Genomic DNA, 12,659 nt, shown 5'->3' on the forward strand with positions numbered 1-12,659 from the left:
AGGTGGTCCATTTCAAGTGAGAGCCTTTAATCAACACACGTGTATGCTATACATACCTCTTCATCTTAAGAAGCATTCAGGGGGGCCAATGGCAGGACATCAAGATCTCTGTCCCAGACTTATACTAGTCCAGGAGGAGATCTGTGCCTGGAAAGTGAATAGCCCTAATAGAATGACCTTTACTGAGATTTGACATCTGCTACCTTGTAAGCTTCTTACATACACAGCCTAATCCACCTGGAGGCTTTCCTGCTTGATGGACGGTGATAAAAAAGCTGTTAGGCTGTAAGCCTTGTCTTAGATTCAAAGCATGTAGACTGCTTGAGATTCTGCGGCTTAGGGCAGACAGAGGGGGAAATATTTCTTAGTTCAGGTGCAATTCTCAAGATGCTTATTAGGATGAACTCTGCTCTAAGAACAACTTTATTGGTATGAAAGTCAAGACAAGGCTTCCTAATAGGAAGGAGGCTCCCAGCTCCCAGCACTACAGAAGAACTAATGTAATGGTGATCATAAAACTTGCCTTCCTGACAAGAACCAAGAAGCCCAACTCTAGAAATTTACAATCCACAGAGGATCAGTAGCTTGTATTCTGGATATCTTAAAGGTGAATGCTCTAAAACACCCATCCATCTATAGTGATGAAAGTCTATACTCCCCGGGTTATAAATCCACTCTGTTTCTTACAGAGAATAAGGATAAGGCCCAAATCTCAAATTGAGCTGACTTTTTTTTTTATGACTTAAACCGTATACCAAAGGAAGAAAACCCAGAGAGGGACAGAAGCCCTAACAATAAAGGTGGTGGTATCTCTTCCAGAAGACAGATACAGTCTTCAGATAAGTTTCTAGAAGGCTACAATTCTGAGGATCACAATCATTCCACATCATAATCACAAGGTAAAACTGAAGCTTGGGCAATATTGTACCAATAGGAGAAGAAAGATTACTCAGTTACATTGTGGGAGAATTTTAACTGAATAGGACTTGGCCTTACCAAAAATTAGTGGATCTAGGTCAAAGAGGAACTTTTTGCCATTAGAAGAAAATATTCACATTATTCAGCAAATTATCTCTTGCCTGAAAATATTGGTTTCTTGGTAGTGGTATTTGACCTCCAATTACTAGCTTACCACTTTTTCATGACTATATTTAAATTGTTGAAAATGCATACTACAAACTTTGAAAGGTAGGAAATAAACAGCTAACTGTGTTTGTCCTATACTATTTGCTAAAACTGGGCAGAGGGCAATAAGTATAAGAAAGTAGTCTAAGCCTTCACCTCAGTTAATGTAATCTGTGTGTAAGAGTGGGCATCCAACCTACCCCAATTAAAGCTAAGGTCCAGACTTCTTTATTCAATCAGTGATGAATCACGAAAATTGTAAACTAGGTGCAAAACAAGCCCTTAATTTATTTGGATTGAGTAAAGTCTTTGGATCCTTGGGTGAAATGCCACATGGGAAATATTTTTGGATTGATTCAAGACTTATCAGTTAAGCCCTGTGAGCTTGTTTTATATATATATATATAGATAGATATATAGATATATGTACATATATATAAATTAATAACAAGCCATTTGACTTTCCAGCTAAATATTCTAGCATGAGCACTCTAGAAACAGCGAGAGAAAGTCCTTGGGGTGGAGATGTAGGGATCTCTTTCTTCCTCTTCTCCATTGACTAGGAAATGACCTTGTAAACTTCAAAATGTTTGAAGATTCAAATTCTTGTGGGCTTCAGTAGCAGTGTCCCAAAAGCATGAAGAGCTAAGAGATGAAATGATAAAAAAAAAAAAAACTAGACACACCAAGGAAAGAAATTTAGTTTCATTAAAAAAGAAAAAGAGGGCAAAGTTTCCAATGCCAAGGTAGTTGTGAGTCATCCTTTGCCCTGGTTATATACCTTAAACATTGCTGCAAATCTTCTATATGTGTTCTAGGTAAGGAAGGCATGTTAATTCTAGGTCCAAGCAAATTTATATATAGGGACCTTTATATGAGACTTAACTAAACTTGCATAAAGAGACCAAACTCTCAGGGTTTAGTCTAAAATCCTCAGGATATTCAGCCTACCAATGGGGATGTAAGTTAGAGAAGTATGCTATAAGTATATGGGGAATGATGAAGGTTTAAAAAGGCAAACAAACAGGAGGGTTCACACCCTGTGATATCTTTGTGAGGTATGAACCTCTTTAATTTTGGGTTTGCTCCATTAAGGAAGATGTCAAAGAATGGAGGATTCCATGATTGCTGACTATGTGAGGAAGTATATCCTACCTCTACCAAAGGACAGTGGAAGAAAAAGGATAGAAATTAAACCCATAAGCGATGTTACATTCTACTATCTCATCATATTCCTCCCCCTGCCATTGGCCATGTTATTAGAGAAAATAGACCAGTAGCAAACACATCCATTTACAACCAGTAAATGCTACACGAAAGGCAAGCAGAGGCAAATATGGATACAGACAAAAACAGAGAGATGGCCAACTGAGAAAGGGAGCAGTTTAGGAGAATGTAAGGCATCCCACCATCACCACAATGTGACAGAGAAACTGCCAACTATGGACTCTAAAAAGGCACATGCCGGGGGCAGCTGGGTAGCTCAGTGGATTGACCGCTAGGCCTAGAGATGGGAGGTCCTAGGTTCAAATCAAGCCTCAGACACTTCCCAGCTGTGTGACCCTGGGCAAGTCACTTGACCCCCATTGCCTACCCTTACCACTCTTCCACCTATGAGTCAGTACACAAAAGTTAAGGGTTTAAAATAAAAAAAAATAAAATAAAATAAAAATAAAAAGGCACATGCCCTTGGGACCCAGTAGAGAACTACAACTGATGGAACTTAATGAAGATTCTTTGGTTTATGCTGAATTGAAATCTGGCAATGAATAAAAATTGAGAGAGGAAGATTTAGTCTTGCTGTGAGGAAAAATCCTCCTAATAATCTTTCTAAAAGTGAAATGGATCTCCTTTTTCTAGTGGTCTATGGTAAAGGGTGCTGAGCATTTGCTAAAGATATGGTAGAGAGAAATTCTTTTTCTTATATTATTTCTAAGTGATGATTTCCTCTGAGAGTCTTTGTTTTTGTTCATCTGCCTATCTGTGATCTCTATTTATTGGACCTAGTTTTACCCTTTAGGACAAAGTTGAAAAACCTAGCCCCACTTCTATAATGACAAATGTGTGTATGTGTGTGTATATTTCTGTTGTATCTTTTATAGGGCAACTATCCTAAATTCCTTCATCTTGTCCTTCCCTCCCTAAATGTTCTGTGTTCTTTCTAAAAGGTGATACTCTACCCTCCCCAAATCTAAGTAACCCAAAGATATGGACCGTCTTCCATTTGGGGGGTTGCTTTCTATCCTTAGTGCTTGGTTCAGTGTCTTGACTTTAGTAAGTGCTCATAAAAGTTTGCCAATTTGAATTGAATGTCCCAGATTCAATATTCCTTACTTAGGCTGAACTGAGCACAGAATTCAACTGGGCTTTCATCACTCCTACTCTGAATACTACACTTCTATTAATGTAGGTCCAATGGCTTTTTTTTTTTTTGCTGTCAGAACACAATGCTGATTCATCATGAGCTTATAATTAACTAGATCCCTTAGGTTTTTTTTTTTTTCTGAATAGAAAAAAGCTCAGTCATACTGTGATGTCTCATCATGGTGTGAAGGTGACCTTGGGTTCTTAAAGGCTATACCAGCCAAGCACAATCTCTGACATCATACCAAGTGCAAAAGGCTTCATGTCTGGACTAAAAGATAGGTGATGCTTCTGTTGTCTGAGGAGCAACCTAACTAAGTATAAAGAGGCTAAAATCCACATTAGCTGCTAGTGTCTGAATTTAGTCTGAAAGATCAAGTAAAATCCCTAATGGAATTAAAATCTATATTAGTAGATAGCATACCCATACCAATGAAATCATGAATCTTTGTATTTTTGAGGCAGGCAACAGAGTACAGAAAAGGGCCTGACTCTAAAGTCAAGACATCTGGATGCCTAACCACCTCTGCTTCCCATCTTGCCAATTGCCTCCCTGGCCTCAGTTCCCTCATTTTTAAAATGAGGTAATAGACTAGATGGCCTCAAGTCTTTTTTAGCTATAGATCTATAGTCCTAAATTGATATTATTTAAGAATGCTTCAATGATGTGATATATTCTTATCCAATTTTCATTTTTCTTTGTTCCCTATAGTCTAAATGCTTACTGTGATACTCCTATCTGTATACTAGAAATATTTATGGAAAATTGAGAAGTAACTAATATTAATGAATTTAAGGGTATGATTTTATATGATGGAGGGGAGCCAAGATGGTGACTTAGTAACAGTGAAAGCTGAAACCATGCCAACAACCCTTCCAAACCAATCTTTAAAAAGCACCTCAAAATGACAGGAGTCAAAAACCAACAGCAAGAGGGAATGAGGGAACTCTCCCACTGAATACAACTTGAAAGGTAGGCAGAAAAAGTTGGTTTTCATGGGATAAGGGAGAACCAGAAACAAAACTGCGCACAGAGGAGTGCTTGCTGACTATCCCTCCACCTACTGCACCAGCTTCCCCAACTGGACACAGGCCAACTTCAGGATCCTGAGACCCAGGCTACCCCATCAAAGAGCACCTCACACCCATACCTTGAGGTCCCAGGCCTTTGCACCAGTCTGCAGTGAAGCCTGGAAGTCTATACTTCTGGGTACTTTCAAGCCTGCACTGGTGTGGTGAAGGCCTAGCCCAAAGGCGAAATAGCTCACAGTGCCCTGATCTCATCAAGCCAGAAGCAGGGGTTACAGAATCATCAAGCAGCTTTCAAAATTCCCTGTCCACAGGCAAAAGAAAAAGGCTTGGAAAATAAGAAAACAGCAAAAGAAACTCCTATCCCTAAAAAATTTATATGGCAAAAAACAAAGCAAAACACAGAATCAGCAAGGGATAGTGAGATCCAAGCAACCATATACAAAACTTCAAAGAAAAATGGGAACTGGTCTCAAGCTCTGGAAGAACTCAAAAAGGAATCCAAAAATCAAATAAGAAAGGTGGAAGAAAATGGGGAAAAGAAATTAAAGTAATACAAAAAGAAAATAGCTTAAAAAGCAAAATTGGTCAACTGGAAAAAGAGACATAAAAATCCAATGAAAAAAAGTTTTTTTTCTTTTTAAAAAAGAATTTACCTACTGGAAAAAGAGGCAAAAAATAAAGAAAATGTTAAAAAGAGTGCCATGAAAAGTAGAATGAACCAAATGGAAAAGGAGGATCAAAAGGTCATTGAAGAAATTCAGTCTTTAAAAATTAGAAATGGGCAAATGGAAGGTAATGATTTTACAAGACATCAAGAAACAATAAAACAAAATGAAAGGAATGAAAAAAATAGAAGAAAATGTGAAATATCTCATTGGAAAAACAACTGATCTGGAAAATAGGTCCAGGTGAGACAATTTAAGAAATATAAACATTATGTATCTCCCAATGGTGAGAAGACCACTTGACCCAATGTAAACTAAATCTGTTAAACAAGTGAAATTTTTATTAACTTTACAGTATTAATCCCAGTGTTTTTCTCTCCTGGAACAAAAAGAAACTTTTTCCATCCTTTCATCATATGAGTACTCCATTCCCACCTAAAAAGAGAATCTTCATGCATGCTTCTTCCTACAAAAGGAAGAAGAGAAAGTCATCACCTTATGACCAAGATGCTAGCGATAAAAAAAAAAAACTTATAAAAGATAACAAAGATAACTAGATTATAATGTTCTGTAAATATAAATGTATCTTATCTCAATCTTTTGAGGTAAAAAGAGATGGAATGAAATATAGGAAGAACTTACATTTTGTGTTTCCCTGTAGATACTATCAATAAACATCTTAGCAAAACCTAAAGATCCATCTTCTTTGTAGAGAAGTAAAGGATAATCTAGGTGGATTTTTTTTTCCATTTGATGCCAATGGAGGATAGAAAGCCTTTTGTTCAGTCACTTCAGTCATGTCCAACTCTTCATAACCCTATTTAGGGTTTTCCTCACAAAGATACTGGATTAGTTTGCTATGTACCAGCTCATTTTAAAGATGAGGAAACTCAGGCAAATAAGATTAAATGACTTTCCCATAGTCATCACAGATAGTAAGTGTTTGAGGCCAGATTTGAATTCAGGAAGAGAAATCTTCCTCACTCCAGACCTGACACTCTATTATTCACTGTGCCACCTAGATGTCATAGAAAGCCTTGTTGGAAGCAGAAGATGATGTTTGTATTAGAAAAGAAAGTAGATTGTCTAATCCTTACATCTATAGAAAGAAAATAAAGGAGTTGAGAGAGCTGGCCAGGGCCCAAGAATTATAGACATTTGTAGCAATGGCTGAACCTAGTCCCTCATAGAAAACATTTACTTTGAACCTGTAGAGCTCTGCCTTCCACTTTCTATCTACTATAACTACTGCCCCCAATTCATAGGAGCCATTCTCTTTTTTTATTTTATTTTATTTTTATTTTTATTTTGAATATTTTCCTATAGTTACATGTTTCATGTTCTTTCCTCTCTCCCAAGCCCCCAAACCCCCTTAGCTGACACACAATTCCACTGGGTTTTACATGTATCATTGATCTAGACCTAATTCCATATTATTGATAGTTGGACTAGAGTTATCATTTAGTGTCTTTATCCCTAATAATATCCCCAAAAGCCCATGTGTTCAAGCAGTTGTTTTTCTTCTGTGTTTCTCCTTCCACAGTTCTTCCTCTGAATGTGGCTAGTTTTACTTTCTCATAAATCCCTCAACCTTGCTCTGAATTCTTGCATTGCTGTTAGTAGAGAAGTTCGTTATGTTCAATTGTACCACCGTGTATCGGTCTCTGTGTACAATGTTTTCCTGGATCTCATAGGAGCCATTCTCAATGGCTCTGTGCTGAGGGAGAACCTATTCCAATCTAACTGGTAAATTCCAAATTGCTCTACTGAGGTTGAAGCAAGGGAGATCTATTTCTGGACCTCTGAACACATTCTCTCATAGAATCAATGTTATATGCAGAAATTTCTAAAGTTCCATTAATATGATACAAGTGCACATTATGGGTTAAATGGACTTACGTGGCATGGCATGGCAGTCAAGTTTGTTGGGCATAAAACTGGGTTTGGAGTCAAGAGACCCGATTTCATATCCTGCCTTTGCCACTTATGTGAAACTAGCAAAATTATTTCACCCTTTTGAGTCTGTTTCCTCAACTTCAAAACTCTATAACTCACAGGACTCCTAGAGTTTCAGACTCACTGAACTAGAAGGAGCTTCTGAAACAAGTTAGTCTAACCAATACTCAAACAAGAACCATATCATCTCACATAGCATTTCCATTGCAGCACATGATTTGAGGTGCCTATTCCACTTCTCTCTTATACTCATGAAGTCAGTCCCCAGAGTGTGACTACTACATTCCTTTAGGCTCTAGAGACGGTAACCTCTAGGGGCTGGGATGGGACTTCTTTTCTAGTGCAATAATTCATGATCCCCTACTGGTTATCAGTTAATATAATTTAGTCAGCTAGGTTTAAATTATCTTCAGAAAGGGAGTATTTAGTAAAGTAGTATAGTTGATACAAAACATGTCTCCCATAGTCCATGACACAATCTCCCATACATACTTAAAGAGTCCAGGGAAAAGGCAGCCTATGTTACAAAGAAGACCTCATGTTGCAAAAGAGTGTTTCACAGTTGCAAGAATTCCTTTTATTGGAATCCTCAAGTTGTTCGGCTTAGTTATAGTGTAGTCTTTTACTACTAGGCTTTTTGTAGAACTTTGAATCTGTACCTAGTTTGTCCTTGTTTTCTGATGGAGGCATCTATATCTTTTATATGTTTCCTTCTTTAGAGGTAGCTAGATGGGAAAATAGGATGCTGGACCTGGAGTCAGAAAAGCCTGATTTCAAACATGGCCTCAAACACTTCAGTTGTAAGGCAATAAGTTAATCAGTTCTCACATCCATAAAATGGGAACAATACTAACCTTTACCTCCAAGGTTTGTTAGGAAAATAAATATTTGTAAAGTACTTTGCAAACTTCATGCACTACATAAATACTAACTAGTGTTAGTACTATTATTATTTAACATGCATGTAACACTGCTTCAGAAGGTTCTACATGACCAATATAGAGATCATCCAGTGACACTGCTATGCATGCCAGGAATGGCCACTCAACATGTTATATGATACAGTATTGTCATTACAAGGGATCAGATTACCTATTAGCACCCAAAGGGGAAAGGGAAGGGAGGGAGGGAGATAAGTTTGATCATATAACTTAGGAATCCTTGTGTGTAGAAATTTGTTATAAAATGTAATTGGTAATAAGTGATTTTTTAAAATAGAAACTGCATATTCAGAAAAAGAGATAGGCTGGTTAGATAGTAAGTCATAAAGTGAGAGATGGGACAGGCCAAGTGCCTTTAAAATGTTTAATAAATTAATACCTACATATATAAATACATAATTAAATAAAAGACTTAGAGGAAAGACCTCCAGCATATTGAAGGATCTTTGAAAGATGCCACAGGATGAGAAGGCATGAATGATTTCAATTTGCATCAATGAAGGGAATAATGTCAGTGAAATTATGGATCTATGAAAGAACTGAAATATAATATCTCCACTGAAGTCTTTTGAGTTCAGGGTTTATGAAATACCTTCACCTTGATTCTTCTTCTTCCCTGGCCTATACAAGAGTATTCAGGAATTTGTCTTCCAACTCCTCCCTGATTCTTCATTCCAGCTGGAAACCATGGACTCCAAATGGCTGTCAGAGTGTGCAGTCAGGGACTAAAACTGTACATCTGGGGGAATCCCTGGGTGTGTGTAGGCTGCAAGCTCCATCTTCATTCTTCCCCAATGCATACAAACGAATAGAGCCAAGTGGCCCAAATGGCAGTGTTGAGAATTGGCTCAGGAAAGAGTTAACATAAACCAATGGATGGCTTATCCCCATAAGCTGACACAAACCTGCTCTCTAGCCCGTGGGATGGAAAATCGTGTTCATTATGAAAACATTTTGGGAAAGGCATAATTGCAGCTAATTTGGAGACATGTAGCAGAGTATAAGTAGAGCCATTGGCAAATAAAAAGACTCAGAGCTCAGTGGCCAAAGGATTTACAAGGTGTTAGTTACTTGTAAGGCTATTATTCAGTGCAAAACATCTGGATGAAAATTTTAAAATTCAACCAGTTGTCCAGATGCTATCAAATATTCAGGTCTATAGGACCATAGGGACTACAACTATTGGTTACTCTACAATGCCATGAGATACAAATGACAAGAAATCAGTCACTGGGACACTTTATGTAATGGAAATCATTTGGATATTTTGGCCTACTGGACTGATTTCCATTATTTTGAATACCAATATATATTGTTATGGATAGACATTTTGCTTTTGTTTTGCTTTGCCCAAATCAAAATTTTGAAAATGGTAACTCAGAATATATATCAAGAAGTCTTAGAAAGAACAAACCTAAGGATTACAGGTGAGCGTGGTGAGGTGATCAAGATCCGTTAGACTATGATAGAATTTTCCTTTCCAAATTTTAGAATGACAGAATCACAGATTTGGAAGGGACCACAGAGGTCATGTGGAGGCAAGTAGGTAGCCCAGTAGATGAAATGAAGATGAGAAACCCTGTGATACAGAATAACTTGAGCTACTACAGACAGACACAGTCAGATCGACAATATGCATCTAGACATTGAAAATGAAGCCAGCAATGAGCCGGCCAACTGAATGTCCCTATTCTATGCAGAAGCCAACCCAATGCCCAAGACCCTTAGCAACATGACAACATTCTTTGTCTCTGAAAACAAAACCCTGCCAGATTGAAAACATGACAGATTGTCTTAGCACAATGATAAGCATGTGTAAAGTCATGCCGGAGACCCCAGGGTACTGGAAATGATTCATGAGTAAAGAAACTCTCCTGTACTGTATGTACATGTTGTTTGGCATCATCATTTTCTATGACCGTGTTTTCTGTAAGATGTCCAAGATCAATATGAAATGTTGCATAAAAATGCTGAACAGCCCCCAGACAGTGTGGAAGGCAACCTAAATGCCCTTAGGTTCACTACCAAGCACCTGAATAATAAGTCAACCTCCAAATAGATCCAAGCAATGCTCCAGTAGAGAACCAAGGACCTAGAATCAAGAAGACCTGAGTTCAAATGTGAACTCATGTGCTTACTAATCATGTGGTCCTGGGCAAGTCACTTAAACTCTGTTTGCTTTAATCCATTGGAGGAAGAAATGGCAAAGCACTCCAGTATCTTTGCCAAGAAACTCTATGGATAGCATGGTCAAAGGGGTCATGATGAATCAGATACAAATGAATGACTGAAGGATAACAACTTTAAGATCAGCTAGTCCAAACCACAGCTAAGAGGAATCCATTCTACTATATTCCTAAAAAGCTATGATGTGAAGATGTCTAGTTGAGTGACTTTCTCCTGAAGTAGTCACTAGGTTCTAGAAGGTCAGTCACTTCTGATCACTTTCTCTTGAAACAGCTCTTTGTTGGGTAGCTCTTATCTTTCGGAGGTTTTCCATTACATCAAATGTAAATACATTTCTCTTCAACCATCCATTGTGCTCATCTACTTAATCTCTCTAGGGTCCAACAGAATGAATTTAATTCTTCCTCCAAACAGGCTTTGAAAAATTTGAGGAAAGCTTTCATATGTTCCCTACCATCACCCCTCATCTAAACATTCCCACTTCTTACTACCAATTTAATCCAGCATAGACTCAATACCTCAAACCAATGTGGCCATTTAGCTTCAGATGAACTCCAACTTATCAATGTCCTTCCTAAATACAGCACCTAAAACTGAACTCAAGACTCCTGATGAAGATTAACTTGAACAGAGTCCAGGGGAACAATTAGCTCCCTAGTCTTGGCTTCTCTGCCTAGAATGGCATTAGTTTTTGGCAAGAATATCAAATTGTTGACTCATACAGAATTTACAACTAACTAAAACTCCCATATCTTTTTTAGAGTAACTATTTTTTAGATATGCCTCCTCCATCTTGGACTTCTGAAGTTGGTTATTTGAACCCAACTGTAGAATTAACTTTATTTTTAATTTTTTTTAATTCTTTCTAAATTTGGGCTGGAAGTAAGGCAATTCATCTCAACCAAGACCCCAAGTATCTAGTATAGTGGTTCCCAAACTTTTTTGGCCTACCACCCCCTTTCCAGAAAAAATATTACTTAGTGCCCCTAGAAATTAATATTTTAATTTTAATAGCAATTAATAGGAAAGATAAATGCACCTGTGGCCATCACTGCTCCCCTAGATTGCTGCAGCACCCACCAGGGGGTGGTGGCGCCCACTTTGGGAATCACTGATCTAGTATAACAAACTAGAGATAGGGAAATGATGGCATCTGCCAGCTTCTCTCATGTTGGCTTCTTCCTAGAATCTTATTTTCCCTTTGGCAACCAAAGTGGAATTGATATTATCAATATTCTCTCCTAAATTTGGAAGCCAGAAATGTTCTGGAACCAAAAGTGACTGAAGAGACTTCAAGAAACCTGAAAAAAGGGGCAGCTGGGTGGTTCAGTGGATTGAGAGCCAGACCTAGAGATGGGAGGTCCTAGGTTCAAATCTGGCCTCAGACACTTCCTAGCTGTGTGGCCCTGGGCAAGTCACTTATCCCCCATTGCCTAGGCCTTACCACTCTTCTGCCTTGGGGCCAATACACAATATTGACTCCAAGATGGAAGGTAAGTATTTAAAAAAAAAAAAAAAAAAAGAAACCTGAAAAACTTGGAGCCTCTCCTCTCTCCCGATTTTACCAACTCTGCCCTGCCCCTCACACAGGAATAGAACATTGATATCTATAAATGACAGAGTTCCAAACCAATAGGTTTTGGGTTAGGTAAAATAATGACCTAGGAAAAGTCCTTATTCTGAGTGCCTTGCATGGTCCTTTAAGTTGCTGTAAACTGTTTCTTCTGATGAGATTAAGAGAAACACTTTATTTTTGAGGATTTGAGGTGGCAAGGGTCATATATCTAATCCAGTTCTCTGAGCTACTATAACACAAATAGGACCAGTTATGACTTCTCAGTGATCTCATGTCTTTCCCACTTTTGATTGAATCTTCATTGTCAAAAGTTTGCATTTCTAAGAAGCTTTGAAATTTATGAAACACACTAGAAATAATCTATTTTGAATGAATCTTACAAAATATTTCAGAAGTCTATATAATCAGTGCCAGAGCTTGGCAAAGGAAATTGGTGATTTGTACCTGTAACCTCTTCCAATACTCCAGCTACTTCAGAGACAAGTTCCAGAAATTCTACAAGATTATCTGCCTATCCTGCTGGTATAATTACACCTGACCAGTGTAAAGATGACAACCCTGTATTATACCACTGCTGATGATACAGCAACGTTTGAGCCATGCCATTGGGGATGGTATTCCTCCATATTTTCAGATACCAATTGAGTTTTCCCTTTTCTGGAAGCCTCTCTAAAGGCAGTATCTAAGGATTTCTGTCAGTATATAGGTATTATCTTTGGGTCTCTCTCTCAATTCCAAGGGTCCTTGTGTGAGAAGGTCTGAACTCCCTCTCTCTCTCATCTGAGCTATCTCTCCCCCAGGCCCAAATAAATG

The 12,659-nt window shown here is 38.1% G+C and overlaps 1 pseudogene; it reads left to right on the forward strand.

Moving 5' to 3' along the window:
* The first annotated feature begins 9,646 nt into the window (after positions 1–9,646).
* LOC123234733 lies at positions 9,647–10,163 on the forward strand (annotated as a pseudogene).
* The last annotated feature ends 2,496 nt before the right edge of the window (positions 10,164–12,659 follow it).

The sequence above is a fragment of the Gracilinanus agilis genome, chromosome 2 (genome assembly GCF_016433145.1).
Source record: "Gracilinanus agilis isolate LMUSP501 chromosome 2, AgileGrace, whole genome shotgun sequence".
Classification (NCBI taxonomy): Eukaryota; Metazoa; Chordata; class Mammalia; order Didelphimorphia; family Didelphidae; genus Gracilinanus; species Gracilinanus agilis.